This window comes from Crotalus tigris, unplaced genomic scaffold (assembly GCF_016545835.1).
Source record: "Crotalus tigris isolate CLP2741 ecotype Arizona unplaced genomic scaffold, ASM1654583v1 scf7180000017774.6281472, whole genome shotgun sequence".
NCBI classification, from domain to species: Eukaryota; Metazoa; Chordata; class Lepidosauria; order Squamata; family Viperidae; genus Crotalus; species Crotalus tigris.
Window position 1 is genome coordinate 4,584,277 of NW_024096625.1, and position 20,493 is coordinate 4,604,769.

General features: G+C 34.8%; 1 long non-coding RNA gene across 1 annotated transcript; it reads left to right on the forward strand.

The window, feature by feature from the left end:
- Positions 1-3,630: 3,630 nt before the first annotated feature.
- LOC120307357 lies at positions 3,631-11,724 on the forward strand. Its single transcript, XR_005556500.1, has 2 exons — positions 3,631-4,297; positions 8,568-11,724. It is a non-coding gene; the product is annotated as an uncharacterized LOC120307357 (long non-coding RNA).
- The last annotated feature ends 8,769 nt before the right edge of the window (positions 11,725-20,493 follow it).

Here is a 20,493-nt window from a genome sequence, read left to right on the forward strand (position 1 = left end):
AGACAAATCCTTCCAGCGCAGAAATACTACAATCTGGAGTATCAAAATATTGTAGCCATTTGTTCTCATTCATTATTCTGTTCATTTTCAGTCTAGATAAAAATAAATCTAGTCCCATCTGCTGTTATGTTTAGCACATGCCAAGTCAACTGTGCAGCTTTTAGCCATCATTCCAGTTTCAGATAAGACAATCTTATGTGAAGACAAAAGCAGCTGCATTCTTCATCATAAAGCAGCCTCTCCCAGATGCACTGAACCACAACTACAGTTCAGTATTGCAAAGGTAACCCATGGGGTCTGTGTTGGGAAGACTGTGCATGCGTTTTAAAAGCATGACCTCAAGTTTTGTTGTCCCTCAGTTTTTCTCCTCTTTGCTTTGCTTACTTTCATTATCAAGCTTAAACAAATATTAGAACAGGTTGCTAACCTTGGTGTTTTGCTCTATGGGTATCAAAGTTAAAGTGATTTGATTATCTGAAACTTGAATTAGAATTATAAGTAAAATGAACACCACAGATAAAACCATAACAGAGAAAACAGCAGTTCCCTTCCTGAATGAAATCACTAAAATGTTTAATGATGTGGTAATATTTGGAAGTATGATAAAAAGCCATTTTGTACAAGCTCACAGAGATAACCTATCACAGGCATATTCCTAGAGAAAGGAGGTACTCCCCTGTGTAATTGGAGCCAAATATTTGGAAGAAGCAGATAATCAATCAATGGACAAATGCAATTTTAAATGCAGTACTGAAAGCATGCCATAAGACCTAAAATAACTCCTAGAAAACAGCTATAAGCTAAAAGTTGACTGGAGATTGCCTTCCATTTATGGATAAAACTGGAGGAGTGGGAGTGGTGAATTTTATCAACTCTGTAAATCCTAACACAGCCATTTTAGAGGAGTGGTTTGCACTTGATCTGATAAATTTACCTGCAAGGAAAGACTACCAGAAAAAGTCATATTTGCCATATTGCTCTTTGTTAGCTGATATGGACATTGTTTGCGGCTACATAAACAGAGCATGATATATCCTTCCAGAAAGATGCTAACCTTGCCCATGAACCAGATCAATAAGCCTTACGGTATGATAGTATCAAAGTATTCTGAAATTTTCATTTATTTAATAAGAAGTTTAAGTTTTACTTTTTATATTTTTATATTTTTATTTTTAAGTTGAAATAGTAGACTTTTTACATTTGCTTAACCCATACGATTCTTCTAGAATATTTAGACTAAAGTTTCTCTACTATAAAATGGATATGGGAAATTAATTGAAAATGTATTACAGCGAACTCCTTGAAACTATCTTCTTACAATTTGATATAATCTGTTATCCTTAATAATTGTTTCTTATTTTATCATAAAAATAAATGTTTTATTTTTTCAGATTGTATTTAACAATAAACCTCTGATTAAACTAAATCTTGAACCCCAAGTGGGTTCATATCTGTTCATATTGCCTTCAAAACCTGAATTTGAATCAGAGAACCAGTACAGTATTGAAATGGGACTGGAAGTTCCCGATTCAGATTTTCCATTAGCGGTGAAAACTCATTCAGTCCTTTGGACCAATTATATTTTCTCAGCTTAAATCTCCTAATGTTACTTTTGTGAGGTTGAAATAAAGGAGGTCTCAATGTACAACACCTTGAAATAGAGATATAAATCTAACAAACATGTGAAATAGAAGCTTAGATAATTTGTACACTCCTAGCTCATGACATGTGCCATTAGAGCTAGTCCTCACTTACCAACTGCAACTAGGACCAGCAATTCTACTGATAAGCAACATAATTACAAAGCAAAATGTCACGTGACCACACCTGCATTATGATGTCAGTTTGTAAATTCTGGCTGTAGCCAGTAAGCAAATCATTGTGGGTCATTAAGTGTGATACCTTGTTCATCACAACTTGTAATTTTCTATTGGTTTGCCCATTGATTTTGCTAGTTGGAAGCTAATTATGAAGGTCACAAATGGTAATCATGTGACTATAGAACAGTGTAACCATCATTAATACATGCCAGGTATCAAGTGCCATGGCCCTAACTTTGATGCTCAGCCAAAAGTTTCCTTTTTCAGTGCTATCATAACTTTGAACAGTGAGAACTACCTGAACTCATTTATCAATATAATTATGCCCTGAAGACAATACAATTCATCATACTTGTACACTGTACACTGAATACAGAATAAGAAGCAGAGAATGTATTGCAGAGCAGAAGTGCCAACAAAACCCTAAGGCTCTCATTCAAAGTGTACATAGTTCAATCTGATATTCTTTCAAATTTGTGGATTTGAATTCTGGGAAATATCAACATTTGGTTTACTAGTCTCCTTCATTGTTCCAATAAGAGGAAAGAAGAACTTTTCCAAACGTTAGGTCCTAAACATATTTACTTCAACTATATCAACCTAATTCAACAAAATTTGGTCCTACAAAGATCAGTTCATTCTCAAATACTCCAAAAGTGACAACTAATTAATGTTAGCTAATTAGCTATATATACTTTTTCAGCAAACCAGAAATTTGTTTTTTACCCACATACTTTATTTGATCCACCTCACTTGACAACAATTATGAACATAGCTTCAAGCAGGAATGAGTCAATTTTAATTATTTAATAAATTTATATTGATGGAACCAAACCATGAAAATAAATTGCTGCCTTCTGAAAAAAACACTAAAATATTATCTAAAATATAAGACTGAAAATAAAACTTTGGAATTCTTGATGGATTCACATAGAGTTGTTGGTCACCTGTGTAACACACCCATCACTTATTTTCATTAACAAGCACTCATTTAATGTCAACCCTTTGCTTTCTGGGGGGCCAGATAGAGAGTCAAGGGTGTAAAGTAAATAAGTGCCTATCAATGTAGATGACTGATTTCATGAAACGATAATGTTAGAGCAGGGGTAGGCAACCCAAAACACTCAAAGAGCCACTTGGATCCGTTTCCCACCAAAAACAAAACACCGGGAGCCGCAAAATCCTTTTGATATCTAAAATGAAGATAACACTGCATATATCCTTTTTTACCTTTATTATAGGTGTGTGTGTGTTTGTGTGTGTGTGTTTGTGTGTATATATGTGTGAGTGTGTATATGTATACACACACACACACACACACACACACATATATATATATACACATACATACACATACAGGTAAAAAAAGGATATATGCAGTGTTATCTTCATTTTAGATGTCAAAAGGGTCTCTCTCTCTCTCTCTCTCTATCTGCCCTTGGTCTGCCTGCCACTCCTCTTCCCCCACTCTCTTTCTCTCTCTCTCTCTCCCTCCCTCCCTCTCTCTCTTTCTCTCTCTCTCTCTCCTATCTGCTGCTCACCTGGCAAGCTTCAAGCTGTTGTCCAACAAGCTCAGGGTAAGCAACCTCGTCTCTTTTATGACTCATGGACTTCAACTCCCAGAATTCCTGAGTCAGCCTAGCTGGGCTAGCTAGCTCTCTCCTGCCCTTCCTGCTTCCTGCTTCCTGCAGAGATGCAGCAAAGGGAGGAGCTCCGTCCAGAAAGCTTTTCAGCTCCTCGGAGAACACTGTGAGTGCAATCTTTTACACACACACACACACAGAGAGAGAGAGAGAGAGAGAAGCAGGGAAGCGCAATTGCCTCTCTCTGTCTCTGTCTCTCTCTGCAAAGGCAGAGGAGGCTGGGAGCCACCGGGGAAGGCTCAAAGAGCCGCATGCGGCTCCGGAGCCGCAGGTTGCCGACCTGTGTTAGAGGCTTCTATATAATCTGCAACCTACAATTGTTCAAATAACCCACTGGTCTAGCTCCTGCTTTAGATTAAGAATTGAAGGTCAATTTAAATACCCTTCAGTTTATCAACTAGTAACAGGAAAATTTCCACTCTAATATATTTGTCTTTGGATTTTTATTAAACATAAAATCCAAACATCATTTCACAGGGAGGGGAGTGTTATTTACTTCTAAGCATATTTGAAATGGCCAGGGCTTGTGATTTATTTTTTCCAGGTCCTATACACTCATGAAAGTCCAAATCTCTCACAATATATTGCTTCTTAGGCTGATTAAATGGGACATTTCTTTGTGAAAATAAAGCAGGGAAGCAGGAATTTTGGTCACTTTGTATATTTTCAGGAGATAGATTTTTTTTCTAGAAGAGATAAACATTAATTAAGAACCTGTCTTTATTTTTATAATTAAAGGTGACCTTACATAATCCTTCCTTTTCCTATTTTCTCTACAACAAGAATCCCATGAGGATGAGATGGATTGAGAAAGAGGAACTGATTCAAAATCATGTAACTAATTTCTCTGCCTATTTTATTTTTGCTCGTATTTATTTCACCAAGGATTGACTGGGAACAAAACTTCAAGTAATCTTAGTGAGGTCTATAGGGAAATTATTTTCCAATTCTAGCAGAGTAGAATTTTCTGATGAGCAAGGCTTAATCTGCATTAAACTTTAAGCTTCATTTATTTTCATGCTTCATACTGAAAATGCTGCAGACAGAAATATCACAAATAAAAGCTATATTAAAATGCACATTGGATTTGGCATTCTGTGTGTGATGTTTTATGAGTTGGTCCCAAGAATAAGATTTCTTGTTTCTCATCCTCGTCATGACTAAAGTAATTCCAAGCACTGAGAATATATGAGTCTGCACTCATTTATAGGAATACATGAGGAACACAATTATTCAGCAGGCCTTATTAACTCTTCCAGGCAATTCTATTAATTCTGCTTAGTCTCAGCCAGTTGCCATAAAATAGATTGATGGCAATCATGATTTCTATGGTTTACCACATAACCTGTATTTACATAAAATAACAGCTGTTGCATTATCAGAAACCATTTTATTCCTGTTAATAATCAACTTGAGTGTTGAGTGCTGAGAAAATTAGAAATAAATGGGAGCTACTGAAGAAAAAAAAGAAATTTAGCATGCTCAAGAGAATCCTCAGACTTGTATATTACTAAGAATGTTTCTTTAAAAATGCTAAAGAACAGCCACCCCCTCCCCCCCAAAAAAAACAAAATTCAGTCACAGCATGCTCAGGAGCCGTGAAATGTTGGCCATCAGAAAAGAACAAAGAAAAGAAAATATATAATAAAAAAATATTGTGAAAAAATAAATCAGTTTGATTTCTTTACACCTTATAGGTGTCAATAATCTTTTCCAGTGTTGGATCTTAAAAGAATATTGTATTTTCACTCAAGATAATTATAACTTAAACCAGAGAAAGGCAGCTTTTTGGCTGTTTCTGTGTCTTCATTGTTTTTTTTTTTTTGTTGTTGTTGGTTTATGCAGTTAAACAATTTTGATGCTGTCCAATTCTATAAATGACTCTGGGAAATTTGCACTTAAAAAATAAAGAAATATTCATCCAGAAGATAAACACTTCACTGTACAACAAATAAGATGTCTTATAGGGGCTTACCCACATTTTCCCCAAGGTCGGGGAGAATAGCCAGGTTTTTAATAGTTTTCTGAATATTATCAGGGTGGGAACTATATGGTTCTCAGGGGGGGGGAGTCTGTTTCAAGGGCAGGTGCTGTGATAGAGCAGGCATGCTTCCTAGGTCATGGAACAGGCCCTCAAATAACCAGCCTTATCTGTTGAAAGGCTTTGTAGATAGCAGTATTCTGAATTGCACCCAGAATTTGACTGGGAATGAGTGTAACTTGCAGAGCAGTTGTAACACATGGGGAAACTGTAGCATGCTCATAGCTGTCCATTCCACTGCAATTTGGACTAGTTATCTTTAATGGCAGCTCCATGTAGAACTCACTGCATTTGTGAGGTGATTAGGGCACAAGTGACTGACTGAAGAGCCTCTCAATCAGGAATGGGTATAATTGGGGCACTATTGAATCTGCAGTGTCTCTCTTGGCCACCCCTGCCAGCTGCTCTTCCTTGTTTGTTTATTTATTCACTCATCATATTTATCACTTATCAAAAACAAGTGATTTTAACAACAAAGTTAAAAACAATTACACTATACGAATTAATATTGTTATTAATATTAAAAACTTTAAAATTATAAAAAGCACAATACTAAAACTAAATAAAAAAGACATTAGGTGAAGAGCCAGATGTTACACATTGGAGCCATCTCAATGGATCCCTTGGGTCCTCAAAACTAATGATACAACCAGATCTTAAGATACTTCTGGTAAGTTAAAAAGAGGAAGCCAGTCTCAATTCAGACAGAAAAATATTCCATAAAGTGGGGTCATAACTGAAACAATCCACCACCTATTATCTGCCAAATGTCCTTTCTGCTGGATCTGGGGGACAAGTAGATAGAATGAGGAAAGTTCAGTCCTTCCAATATTCAGCACTTTAAAGGTCAAATACAGCACCTTAAACAGACTCTAACCAATGCAGTTCAAGAGTAGAGATATACCATAATATATGTTCGTATACATATACACATCACTGCCACTACTGCTTCTAGATAATCTTCAAGGGCAGCCCCGTGTAGATTACATTACAGAAATCCAGGTGACTAGGACATAAGTGATCATGAGTAGACTCACTTGATCCCTTTATCTATGCACAACTGATGCACAATGCAAAATTGAGAAAAGTATTTCCAATCACAACTGCCAACTTCTCCTCAAACAGGAATTGTGAGTCTAGGTCAGGGTGGGCATTTAATTTTTCTGAGGGGCCATATGAAAAAGTAGGACTATTGTGGAGGCTGAATCAATAGATTGACACTGCCCCTCCCCATCTCCACTACCCCTGCAACCCCCTGCACTGCCACTATCAACTGCTTTTGGCTCCCTCCCTCATTTCAGAGAACAAATTTTAAAGGGAAAAGAACTGAAAGAGCTTACTATGATCTGAGCATGCTCAGTGAGCACAAAACCCTGAAAATGAAGAAATAAGTTACAAAATGAGGAAATGGAACAGAATAAGTTCTGAGATGTTTTTATTTTATACATTTAGTCTTCTCAATTTATTCCAGTACATATATGTTCTTAAAGCAGTAACTTTTGTTTTAATCTAATATAATCAGTGTTGGCCTTGATTCCTATTAATTATCATTGCAAATACTGCTTTTTCAGAAAATTATCTTTGGATTTCAAAAAAAGAAGTAATACAAAGTCAAAGACAATGAAACGCCTGAAAGAACTGTATTTTTTAAGAAAGCCTCATATGCTTCGCATATAACTAAATTTATTACCATTTTGTTTTTTGTTCAGTTTCATTCATTCCCAAGTTTGAATTTATCTTGCTCCAAAGTATTACACAGTGCTTTTTAAAAATTCAGTTGACATAAAGTAGCCTATAAATTTCTAATTAAATGATACATTCTGAAATTACTTAATTTCTTCTGTCATATTCTGTTAAAATATATCATTCTTTAGGTTTTATGAGTTCTTCCATTTTTTATATAAAAAACAATGTGACTGATTGTGTCACAGGGCATATTATTTAGATCAAATTGTAGACTTTTGCTGCCTGACACCAACTTTTAATAATATTTTCATCAAACACTAGAAATATCTAAGATTCCTTTGAATCTTTTTAATACTTTATCCCTTCAAGGAAATTGGCAGTGATGAATCAATGAAAAGAGATGATTTTTGGAATATAGTAATAATGCATGGACTGAATCTGTGATCTTTGTTGTTAACAGTCCTCAAGCAATGGAATGTTGTAGTTAAAAAAACAGATGATGTGATAAAATGCTTACTGGGGGGGGGGAATCATGTGAAAGCTATGCAATGAATATAAATGCAAATGAGACAATGAGAACAATGACATGAGACTGTGCAAAAACAGTAGTCTAGAGATATAATATCCCAATAAAACCCTATAAATCAGTAATGAAATTTCAGAAGGTATTACAGAAACAATATTACAAAATATTTGTGCTAGATAAATGATACAGGATAAAGTACTTCATTATCAAGAAAGCTTCTTTTTCTATCCACAGTCTATTAGCTCTTCAGAAAAGTGGCAGATTTTAGAAAATCATTATAATTTGCATTTTTTTCTTCCATCCATTATACTCCAAGCTTTGCATATTTTTATTTCTAACAAGACTGTATAATTAATCTTGTCCCCATTCCTACTTGCCCTCTTAAAAGTAAAAGAATGAATATATTAATTTGATTTTCTCTCAGTAAATTTCCTCTGACTTTACTCTCATATACTCTTTATATATGATGAAATGTTTACAAATGAGAAAAATGTTCTCATTTTTTAAAGAAAATTAACTGAATATTTTTTTTCATCTGCCCCTCACAAATTCAAAGTGCAAATATTGATAACACAAGGATGCTAATTTAGAACCTTTTAACATCATTGCTGTTAAAAGCTAATGATGCTGTCAAAAATAGAGTGTGACATTTAACGTAATATCTTAATCATGATGGAAAATTTAAAAGATTTGTATCCAAATTTTCAATATCTTAATGAAAATTTGACACTATTAACAGGCAATGCTTGTCATACCCCAAATAAAACAATTTAAAAGCTCATGCAATTTAATGCATAAATCTGATTAAATGTCTTGATATTTTTTGATAATTTTTTTTGTTTCTTTTACAGTATTTCAAAGGTTTGGTGGGAGGATCATGAATCACGTAAGCAATAAAGAACATGATACTTGACTAGGAGAAGAACTCTGACTAAATACTTTAAATGTTTTGGTAAATTTATTTATTTATCTGCATTCCATAATGTATCTTTTCTTTTATATTTATGACAAAGTTGCAAACATTATTAACAAAACATCATTAATAAAGTCTTATTAACAAACTAGTAATAGCAAGTAAAATGCTCCTGCATTTTAAAATAATTTCTCATTAAATTACAGGAAAGAAATTTTGTTGTGGAAATTGTTGGAGAAGTTCTCATTTCTCTGGAAAAACCTCTAAAAATAATCTTTTTTTTTTTTGTCCCCAAACTCAATGGAGAATTTGGAAGGATAATTTTTGCCTAGGTCTACAAATAAACCAACTCCACCCATTCTTACTTATAACTTAGCAGCTTGTTTAGAAGTACTTGTTATTTGGTATACTTCTGCAAAAAAACTCATAGAAAAATATTTAGGCAAGGTTCTATATTGTCTTACTAGAAAAAGGACTAAATACACAACTAGCAATTTTTTTAGATTGTTTCTATGTTGCTATGGAATTTTCTAGCTTGTGTGGCCTTTTCTGTAGGCTTCCACTTCGCAATTAAAATATATATTTTTTTCCTGCTTCAGAAGGGGTCTGAGGTAAAAGAGGGAGATCCTCATCCAGTATAGGATTTCAATGAAAAACTCAAATAATTTTGCTTTGTATAACACATTGTATCCGCTGAAGTAATAAATTTCTTATAAAAAACTGAATTGGGAGTCAAACTTGACAATTAAGTAGAAGGGAGAGAGAGAGGAAAGAAAAAGAAAAAAGAAAGAAAGAAAAAATGTAGATCCCATAATGGTCTTTTGAACTACAATTTACAGTAAAAATAGTGAAATAGAATATAATTATGTCCTGCTAAAGGTGAAATGAGATCGATCATAATCCTTTAGAAAGTACATTTGAATCCATTTGTAAAATTTTAAATGTTGTGGTCAATATGTACCAGGACACTATGATAGAAAATAACTTAGATATTTTATTTAAAGAGAAACTAATATAAAACCAATTAAGGCAAAGATTGCAAAAGATAAAAGAAATGGTTTTTCCAGCAGTAATGTATGCCAGTGAAAGCTGTTCCCTGAAAAAAAAAAGAGGCAAAGAAGAGATTTCTTTGAATTATAGTTTTGGCAACAGTTACATTATGGACTTCAAACACAATCAAGCAGTTGGTATTGGGAGAAATAAAGATTGACTTTTCCCTTGAGGTGATCATTAGCAAGCAGAACTCACATAATTCAGGCATGTGATCCAAACTAAAAGAAAAAAAATGCTTGACAAGGTTGAAGGAAAGTCAATTGATCAGGGACGGATGGAACTATTGATCCCTGACAGAAGAGATCAGGTATGTCTCTCGAAGAGTGGCAAATTATTAGTAAGGACAGGTCAGGATGGACAATATTTTTCTGTACAGTCAGTGTTATATCTGATTCAGTGATATATAACTTAACTAAGCTTCATAATTTCTGTGCAAAGTTTTCTGTACTGGGGAAGTACTTTGTATTTGAGAAGTGTGTAAAGAAGTAATATTGCTCCCCAATAGTCAGGGACAGCTAGATTTGGTTTAATTTGAAACATATTTAAATGATGCATATTATATGATTTCTATTATTTACTTATGCTTAGGTAATTTTTTTTTCCAATTAAACTGCAGTTTGGACACAGTTTCTAGCTCCAAGGCATGATACAACTTTAGAGACTTGGGTTATAGATTACTGCTGCGAACATTTTGAATCCATGTCCTCTGGCCCTACTGCTGGCTGTGGAATTCTGGGAGTTGAAATCCACATGCCTTAAAATTGTCAAGGTTGAGAAACACTGGCTAATCTCTTCTTAAAAACCTCCACAACTTCTGAAGGCAAGTTGTTCCTCGTGACAGCAGAGGTTTTCATGAATCAGCTACAGGGAATTTCAGGAAGTATTCATCTTACTTGATTGGTACAAAAAACAGCGATAAAGAGATAATAAATTGTATGAAGAAATGGCAATGAAATAAAGAAAAATGCAGAAAATGTGAAGCATCATTAAACAGGTATGTGGCCTGGGGAGATCCAAGCTAAGTAAATCCAGCAGAAGAAATTATTCATAATTAAAATACAGTAATAAACTCTGCAGGTTTGCACCATAATTCCCAGATGGCTTCTATATATCTTAAAGACCAGTCAGAAATTTTCAGTCTTACAAGAAATCCTAAAATGTTTTAGCATATTTAGTTCAGTTTTAAAAGAAAGAGACATTTATCACAAGAACTGTATGTATACATTTTTACCATTATAAATTATTTCAGTCCCTCAGGGCTGATTATGCCAATATCCTTTTGTATTTAAAACCATGGTGAGAAAGTGCCAGAAATCTAGTTTTTTGTTGAAATTGCTTTCACAATGACTTGTGAAACATGACTGATTATAGGAATTGTTGTTCTGTTTTGGAAATAACACAAGAAAAGATAAAAAATGCAGATAGTATGAAGTAAAAACAGGAGAAGGAAACTAGCTGGGCAATCTTGTGCTCCTGTAGTGAAGAAAAAATATGTATCTAATAAATAAATTTCACCTTTCTGGTACCTTTCAGTCCTTTTGGACTACTTATCCTGGCAGAATTGGCTGTGAATAATGAGAATTGAAAGAATACAAAAGATTGATGAGACTTAAAACTCAACACATAATAAGAGCACCAGTTGGGAAAGCTGAATTAATTAACTGGTGAATATACTGAATTGCTGCTAGTATGCAGCTCTTAAACTATACCAGGTAAAATTTCAGCAGCCAGAGATCATCATGGGCAGTGGTTGAAAATCATTTTTTCTATTTGCAAAGACCTAGAATAGTATATTAGTAATGCAAAATGGGTAGAGCCGCATCACAACTCACAGGGATGATGTTTTCCAAACATTGGAGGGACAGGGTGAGGTTGGATTCCTCTCTCCCATTTCATGAAATAGTGTCATAGAGTCAAATTGTAATAGGATACTTCCCATTGATATTTGCCTGTAAAATATTGGATTTCAATATGGGGTGTAAGGGAGTTCTGGGGAATGCAAAAAATCAAAAACAATAAAAACTTATAATGCTTTTTTAAAATGTCTTGTCTTCTTCTTCTCTGCTAGATCACTGTATTCCTTGGGGTGGGGGGGAAGCTCTTTACTGCAGTATATTCAATAAATCTATTCTGAACTAGCAATAATACATTGACTCTTACTATGGAACATTAGTTCCGGTGTTGGAACAATTCCCTATTACCTTCCTCCCACGCTGAAAATAGGTACTTTATTTTTCCTTTGCCCTTTATCTCCTTGCTAGTTTTAAATTAATGACTTATTGTAGCCCAGGTTGTAATGTTTCTACTATCTACTTCGGTCTATTATAGCCTCTAGAACCTTAAACAATTTCTCCTTATTAATTCTGCTTTGCCTACTGTTCTATCTCTATTATTTTTTTGTTCGCTAACATCTTCCAATTACAACTGGTTATTGTTGTTTTAGGGAACTACTGTACAACACAGTATGAAGTGGGAAGGAAAATTTGGGCAGAAACGATTACACGGGGGAAAATTAACTTTCAATGAATTTATTTATTTTAACAGCCAGATTACCCTGCTGATTTATATGCAGCTTTGATTAATTACAATTCCAAGTTTTATTTCTTGTTCATAAGGAACTTCTTCTTTCTAGTTGCTGCATTATTGCTCTATTATGTCATTTTCTTGAGAGGGGGAAAGAGGAAGACAGGAAGTAGATAAAGAAGCTGCCTCCATTCTTGGCAATAAGTAGCATCATAATTAGCAGGACAGACTGTTCTGTGAGTGTCATTTGCAAGTAAATTATGTGCACAAAATGAGATTTTCTCTAGATATTATCCAATAATATCTTGCAATGAGATATCAGAGAGGGCTGATAACACTTCCAGAAGTATAATTTCAGCTCCTTTGTTCTGGTTAATGGACAGCCTAATCCTTTGTTAATAATTATTATTTAATTTGAAGAGGAACAGGTTTCAGTGTGGATTAGCTTTCACTCTTTCTTAGCTTGTTTTCTTGCCCACATATGTATTAGTGGCAGAAATGTGTTGGAAGGTCCTTCAGCCCCTTTTCTTTTGTTCAGAATATCAATTGAAACTCTTGGATTCTGGCACAAATCACTTATAATATTGTTCCTGATGGCATATCCAGATGGAGATGGCACAGAGAAGATATATCTGCTCCTGTTTTTCTGACTATATGTGAATATTTCTGAAAAGGAAATAATTGATTTAGTGTAAGACCAAGTATAGGTCTACTTTCAAGTTATGTTCTTGATATTTTAGTTTTTGTAATTTGCAATGTCATGTTACAGTGTAAAATACGATACTTGGATGCCAACAAAAGTTTCAAATATTTGCATACATAATTGTAAATATTCTACAATTTGATCCTCCTAAAAAGCTCTCCCATACTCGTTTTAGTATTCCACTACTGCAACAATGAAAGGAGTTGGAAGAAATCATCTATTCATTTGGAATCATCAATATGCTGGTGATACTTAATTGTATATCTCAAACCCAGACTGCAAAGGTGAAACTTTAAATGTCCTGTCCCATTGTCTGGAGAGTATTTGAGTCTGGATAGAAGGAACAGTCTCAGGCTTAATTCTGACTATATTGAGAGAGACTGTGATTGTTTGTGATCTCTAGGTTTGGGAAAGTTTTACTTTTTGGCCATGGATGGGGTTGCACTTCCCATTCAAGAGTTGTGTGCAAATTGGGGGTCCTACTAGATTTACAGATACTGCTGAAGTGTAATAGGAAGCTGTAGGACTTTTGCCTATAGGTTCGTCTAGTTCACTAATTCCATTCTTTAACTGACCAGCAAAGAGGCCTATTTAGATGGACACTCATGCACTGATCACCTATAATGCACTTTACATGGGCTATCATTAAAAACCATGTGGAAGCTACAGTCATTGTAAATGTATCAGTGCAAGCTATAATGGACATTTCATGCCCTTCATGTAACCTCTGATGAACTGCACTGTTACCAGTTGGCTTTCAATTGCAAGTTGGTTGTCACCATATAAAGCCCTTCATAGCACAGGGCCTGATTATTTGAAGGAGTCCTTGTCTTTAATAATTTCTGCCTTTCAGGTATGATCAAGCAAAGAAGCTGTGCTCAGGGTCTCTTTAGTTAAAAGAGTGTCAACGATAAGAATCAAGAAAGTATACCTTCTCTGTAATAGTGCCACCCTCTGGAATATCTCCTCCCCATGATACATATGGTTTTCACCTTTCAAATGTTCTGTAAATCTCTGAAGATCTGACTCTGTTCTAAGGCCTGGGTGTCCATGGAGCCTAGTAATTCTTGTCTGACTTGTTAAATTCACACAGTAGTCATTAAAAAATCTAAACTGAATTCATACAAAGTGTGTAAAACCAGACTATTTCTTCATCTAGCTGGATATTGCCTACTGACGGCTGTTTTTCCTGGAAAAGTATGCACCTAAGTCCCTCCCCAGATACTGTATGTACACTAAAGAATTTTCCTCAGCATCCCTAAGGATGAGTACATTTTCTCAGTCTACTTTTAGGTTTTTTCCTCCCTTAATAACATATCTATCATATCAAAACCCGTTTTGAATCTCTTTCTTATGGTATTTCAATTTCTATAACACCTAAACCTGGTTGGTAAAATCTCACCATTTAAATGATCATTTTTACAAAAGAAAGGAAGGGAGGGAGAGAGAGAGAGAGAGAGAGAGAGAGAGAGAGACCTTAAGCAAAACAACCAACACAAAACCAAAATCAAAATGGTCAGAAGCAGAAGAGCTAAGCAACTGTTCTATCACTACAAATCTTCCAAGCTTCCTAAAAAGGAGCCACTTGAAATTAGTTAATATAGACTTTGCAGACTACTGTCCTTTTTATTTATATCACTTAACTACAACTATCTTCATCTGGATTTTCTAGTCTCCTATTGATATACTTACACAAAATACTACAGGAGATGAACTTTTATTGGGTGAGTTTCCAGGCCCAATTCAGAAACCTGGTGATGATCTGTTAAGTTCTATACAGCATAGTATACATCAGGCATCATTTGCCCAGCTGGTGAGAACATCTTGAGAGCCCTATTAAGAATGTTTCCTCTATTTGAAGTGAGGGAGATATAGATGTAAGGCATAGACCCCTTGCAGTAACACCATAATTTCCCATAAGAGTCTGTGGTCCAATTTGGGAGTGCTGAAGGAAACCCCAAAACCTGATTTTCCTAAGCTTGGAGTAAGATACCTATTTCTGTTTTAATTAAACTCTGTATTGAAGTTTAACTAATTTATAATACTAGTTGAACATTTTAATTCTGCATGGTTAAAATGCTGTACTGTATTTTATTTATTTATTTAACAAATTTATATAGCCACTCAACTCACGCATAGGTGATTAAATAAATTGCTTTTATTTAAGAAGAGGTATTTTTTTTTAGAATTGTTTTGTAGCTTAGGTCAGAGTCCATTTGCTGCAGTGAAATTCCATCTCCCCAAGCGAGGCTATAAAAAGACACTGTGAAAATGCCGTGAAATTAGCAATAATTAAGCCAGCCCACTTGATTGTTCATGTGTCCCTGTTGTTCATCAACCATCCCACTCATCTTCAGCATGTTGGAATAAAGACTGTGCTTAGGTTTCCACTCAGCTCATGTTCTGAACACTATTCTTTTCAGGGAATATATTTTCCACATATATTTTTCCATTCAATTCTTTACAACTATATCCTAAAATATTGCAGCTTAACAGATATTATTGAAAACAGCTTCCAAAAATATACTTTAAACTGCTAGATGAAACCATCTAGTTTGGACATCAAATATTCCATTTATAACTCATAATTATTAATGTATAGTTTGAACAAAAGGAGATAGAGGCAAGACAGACAGAAATAATTTTATGTCCACTTATTGCAGAGCATGGAGTCTATGGGGTAGTGCCAAGACCATATTTTTATGTAAAAGATACAGAAGTCTCTTTACATATCTTATAAAACATAAGCATATACTATAACATAAAAACAATTAGCAAAAAATATATTTCATAAAAAGTCAAGGAGAATGGAATTATTTTTTAGAAATTAGGGAAATTTTCTCTAACTGATCACCCTAAATAATTTTGCAAAAGGGAACTTCAGTTGAAAAGGTTGTAATAACTGTTCATCCCACTTCATCAAAGGAATTTGAAGCACAGACTCTGATGTCCACTAGAACATTAGAAAGGAATATATGGGAAAGGAGGCCTTAATCAAACAATTAAGAGTTTAAAAAGTTGAAACAGAATATAAAGTTGGATCTTTTAAGTTGTTACATAATCATAGAGTTGGAGGGGTTATTTAAATCAAGTCCAACCTCGGCTTGAGGCTAAAATTCAGGGGTATCCTGTTTCACATTAATTTTATTAAATTTTACAAAATGTACACTTAAAAACTAACATAAACTAACAATCAGAAGAAAAGGTGAAGAGGAAAAAGAAAGATAAAAATAGAAGTGCAGAAAGATATATTTTTATTTTGCTTTCTTTTGCTTTATATGCAAAGAATAACTTCTGACTTCTTGCAAGGATATAAAAAATACATTCAATTCTTAGATTAAAACTATAATACAGTGTCCATTTTCCCCAAATTTTTTTAATTTTAACAATATCTAACCCATATGACATTTTGATTTTTCATATTTTATATTATATTGGTATAATCTGATGAATGTTGTTAAAAAAAATCACCAGGATGGTATTATCAAAGTTCCACCCATTTTATCATGTGTATTGTGTGTGCAAAATATATAACAAACAGGCTAAGCTTTAATTGCATTGTCCCATCCACCATCCTGATTTTTCAGACCATACCCTGCAGATACCCACACTGAAACTGAAATTAAAGCATCCTTATCTAGTTTCTCCTTGATTATATTTAATGTAAAAGGTCACACCATCTCTCTGTATAATCATTTTCACCATCAATCTGCTTTTTCTGTTAGGAAAAAATTAACTAAAATTCAATCAAATATTTGTTTGTTTATATATTTCAATCCTAATTTTTTTTATCAATAATTCACTTTCTATTTTCCCCATAACAACAATCCTATGTGATGGGTTGGCTGAGAGAGAGAGAGACGGAACAGTTCAAGGTCACCCTCCCAACTTGCATGCCTAAGGCAGGACTAGAATTCACAGTATCCTGGTTTAATTCATTATTCCATGACTTTCTCTCTGGTACAGTACAGAACATTCTTTTAGATATGTTTTGGTCATGTTTTTGTATTCTTGCTTCCTATTGACTGCTTCCTAGGGCTGAAAGTGATTGGCCTAAGTCACCCAGTTGCTCTTTGTGCCCATGATGGCATCCCAGTTTCTAGCCTGATGCCTTAACCTTTACATGTCCACCCAATTTTGAACCAACTGAGAATGACCATTTGATAATGCAAGTATGAAAAGTATTTCTTCTATTTTTTTTATCTAGGTGTAAAGATGTGGAAGAGCACAAGGCTTAGGGTTAAACCCTGTGACACTTTCAAACTGATGAAAAACCTTCTTTGAGTTTGATTTTTGAACCAGCTATGTATTATTTGTTATGCCATTAAGTCCCATAGTTTGAATGGGAGATATCTGCTGAGAATCCCCCTAAATAAATATGTATTCTTGATATACTACTAGACTGCAACCCATTGGGTCATAACAGATTAACAAAAGTTGGAAGACACCTTGAAAGTTTTCTAGTCCAACCCCTGCTCAAGCAGGGAACCCTATATCATTTCAGACAAATGGTTGTCCAATCTTTAAAATCTCCACTGATTAATTGTTCTGTCAGGAAATTTCTGCTTGGTTCTAAGTTGGTTCTCTCCTTGATTAGCTTCCATCCATAGCTTCTTATCCTGCCTTCATGTGCTCTGGAGAATAGGTTGACCCCCTCTTCTTTGTGGCAACCCCTGAGATATTGGAACACTGCTATCATGTCACTCTAGTCCTTCTTTTCATTAAATTAGACATATCCAATTCCTGCTCTTCATATCTTTTAGATTCTAGTCCCCTAATCATCTTTATTGCTCAATCTTAACATATTTTTATATCATGGCAACCAAAACTGGATGCAATATTCCAAGTGTGGTCTTACTAGGGCATTATAAAGTGGTATTAATACTTCACATGATCTTGCTTCTATCCCTCTATTAATGCAGTCTAAGACTTTTTTTTGCAGCTGCAGCACACTGCTGACTCATATTTAAGTGACTGTGCACTAGGACTCTATAATCCTTTTCAGTTACTACTATGAGCCAGGTACCACCTATTCTATATTTGTGCATTTGGTTTTTCTTGCCTAAATGTAAAACCTTACTTTTCTCTACATTGAATTTCATTTTGTTAGATAAGGGTCTTCTATATCTTGAGCCTATCTTCTGGAGTATTGGCTATTCCTGCCAGCTTGGTCATCTACAGATTTGATGAATTCCCCTTCTATCCTCTTGTCTAAATCACTGATGAAGATGCTGAAGACTACTGGGCCTAAGACAGAGTCTTGGGTTACCCCACTGCATACTTCCATCCATGTAGATAAGTCTATATTTAATTATGTAAACAGATGGACAGAATGACTACAGGCAAGCAAAAATGCATTTGGGAGTGGGAATGACTTCTGACTTTCTGCCTGTTCCACATTGACTTTGTTTGTGGGATACCACAGGTAGTGTCAGAAGTCACAAACATGACTATACTTTGCAGCCATCACAACTTTGTGAATAAAAGTAGTCTGAAGATCCTTGAAATTTCAATTCTACAAAAGTCATGGGTCTAAGATTTTTTTACACTTTTTTTAAGTTAGTGAATTTGAACTACCTTGATCTAAAAATTGTTCTGCTTTAATATACTAATTGAAGGGTATAAATAATCTCCAATCCACTTTTCCATCATTCAGTTCTTTTTTCCCTCAAATAAAACTGGCTGTCCTTTTATCATGAAAGTTTGAATTAGTTAGAAAAGTAGAACTTTTAAAAAAGGAACTTTTGACCAACTTCATCCTTATCTCCATCAGAGAGGGAATGTATTTCACCTTGAATTTAAAATGCACTTCATTCTAGAAAAAGAAGGGAAGGTCTTCCAAGTCCCACCAATTTCTAATTTCCAACAAATAGTTCCTGTGCTTATTGAATCAAACAATCTAAAGTTGAAAAATATTTTTTTTTTAAAAAAAAATGTCTTCACATCTGGGTTTGTATCTCAGATCAGCTTCCATGTAGGATTTGGGCTTCTATTACCATCAACCTTAACAACAGATGAATATAAAGGACTGTTAAGACCTGCATTGCAAAACACACCTTGAAGTCCACATATCTTAAAAGTTACCACTGATCTACTAGCTAGATCTGACCCTTCTTAATTTTTCTACCTATTTTTTCAATATAAGCTAAGGTCATCCAAGGGCTATGCAGCAATCTTCAAAGATGTTAACTAGTTCTGAAGACAATAAATTTTACAACTAAATTGAATCTATATTTTGCTTTATTTTCCAAATATGAACTATGAATGTGATTATGATTTTGAGCAGCTTGGGCAACAAATAGATGATGTCATTTTAACACAGAAGACTAAAAACTGAACCTTTTACAGCAACTTTTGAAAACAATTTTTAGGTTTATCCTAAACGAGCAAGAGACCACCAGCTTTTTTGTTGCATCCATCAAGAAAGAGAACCAAGGGTTTTGAAAAAGAAAGAGAATTAGGGAGATACAGAGATATAGATTCACATTAATATTCATTTTGTTTTCGTTTTGGTCCCCTTAAATATATGTTAACTCCTGAAAACTCTGGACTGATCACTGTAGTTTCATTGGTAAGGTTTTTTTGGAAGTGGTTTGCCATCATGATTGAATTTGCCTGTTTGCTAGCGCTGATAGTCCAACTCCAAGGCCATCCTGCTGATTTTGTACCTAAGGTAGGTCTAGAAATACTTGTCCCAGTTTCTAATCTGATGCTTTAACTGCTACACCAAACTGATACTCTCAATATTTAGACAGTGGTATTTTCATCCTTAGCCCATTTCTTCCAGCTTTTGCACAAATGCATCATGGCACTATCTTGTTTCTGCTAGAATTCTCATGATGTTGCTTCATCTCCCTAATCCATTAGTAATTTGTCTTAATATGTCTTCACAACTGATGTTTAAAGAAATATTTTCCTCCAGGTTCTATTAGTATCCAGGGGAAGCCTCCAGAATTACAAAATCTATTATGTTTCATTATTTATCTGTCTGGGGTGAAGAGGACAGTGACTGGGAACAGAGGCATTAGAGCAGCAGTCTGTGAAAGGATTTGTTAAAAAAAATCTACAGTCGCATCCCCTTTTTATTTTTATATACACCTCACGCATGTCTAAAACTCCCTGAGGACATCTCTTCATGAAATGTGTTGACGTGAAAGCTAACCAGATGATTTTAGGTTTCTGTTGCTCAGCCAACCCATCTTACAAGGTAGTTATGCGAAATAGAAGGCAGGAATATGAAATATGTTTGCTATCGAGTTATATAGTTATATGTGCAAACTCTAAAATTTCCATAAGTGTTCAGTTTTCTATGGGTTGGAAAGAAGCCTCGGTAATCAAAATCAAAACAATTTTTGTAGAGTAATGGCCAAGAACCGTGCATTATGCTCTAGTTCCGCGGAGGAGTAAAGAACTGCCAGAGGAATTCTGACTACACGGAACCCGTTTCACTAGCCAAAAGAAGACGAATGGCGTGCCAAATAATTGATGCGATTACTTGAAGAAAGGAAGGAGAAACCCCACCTCTTTGAGAACAGCCAATAGCAACCGCAGCCTTAGTAGAATTTGGGCGGCGCTGGCGGAGCCT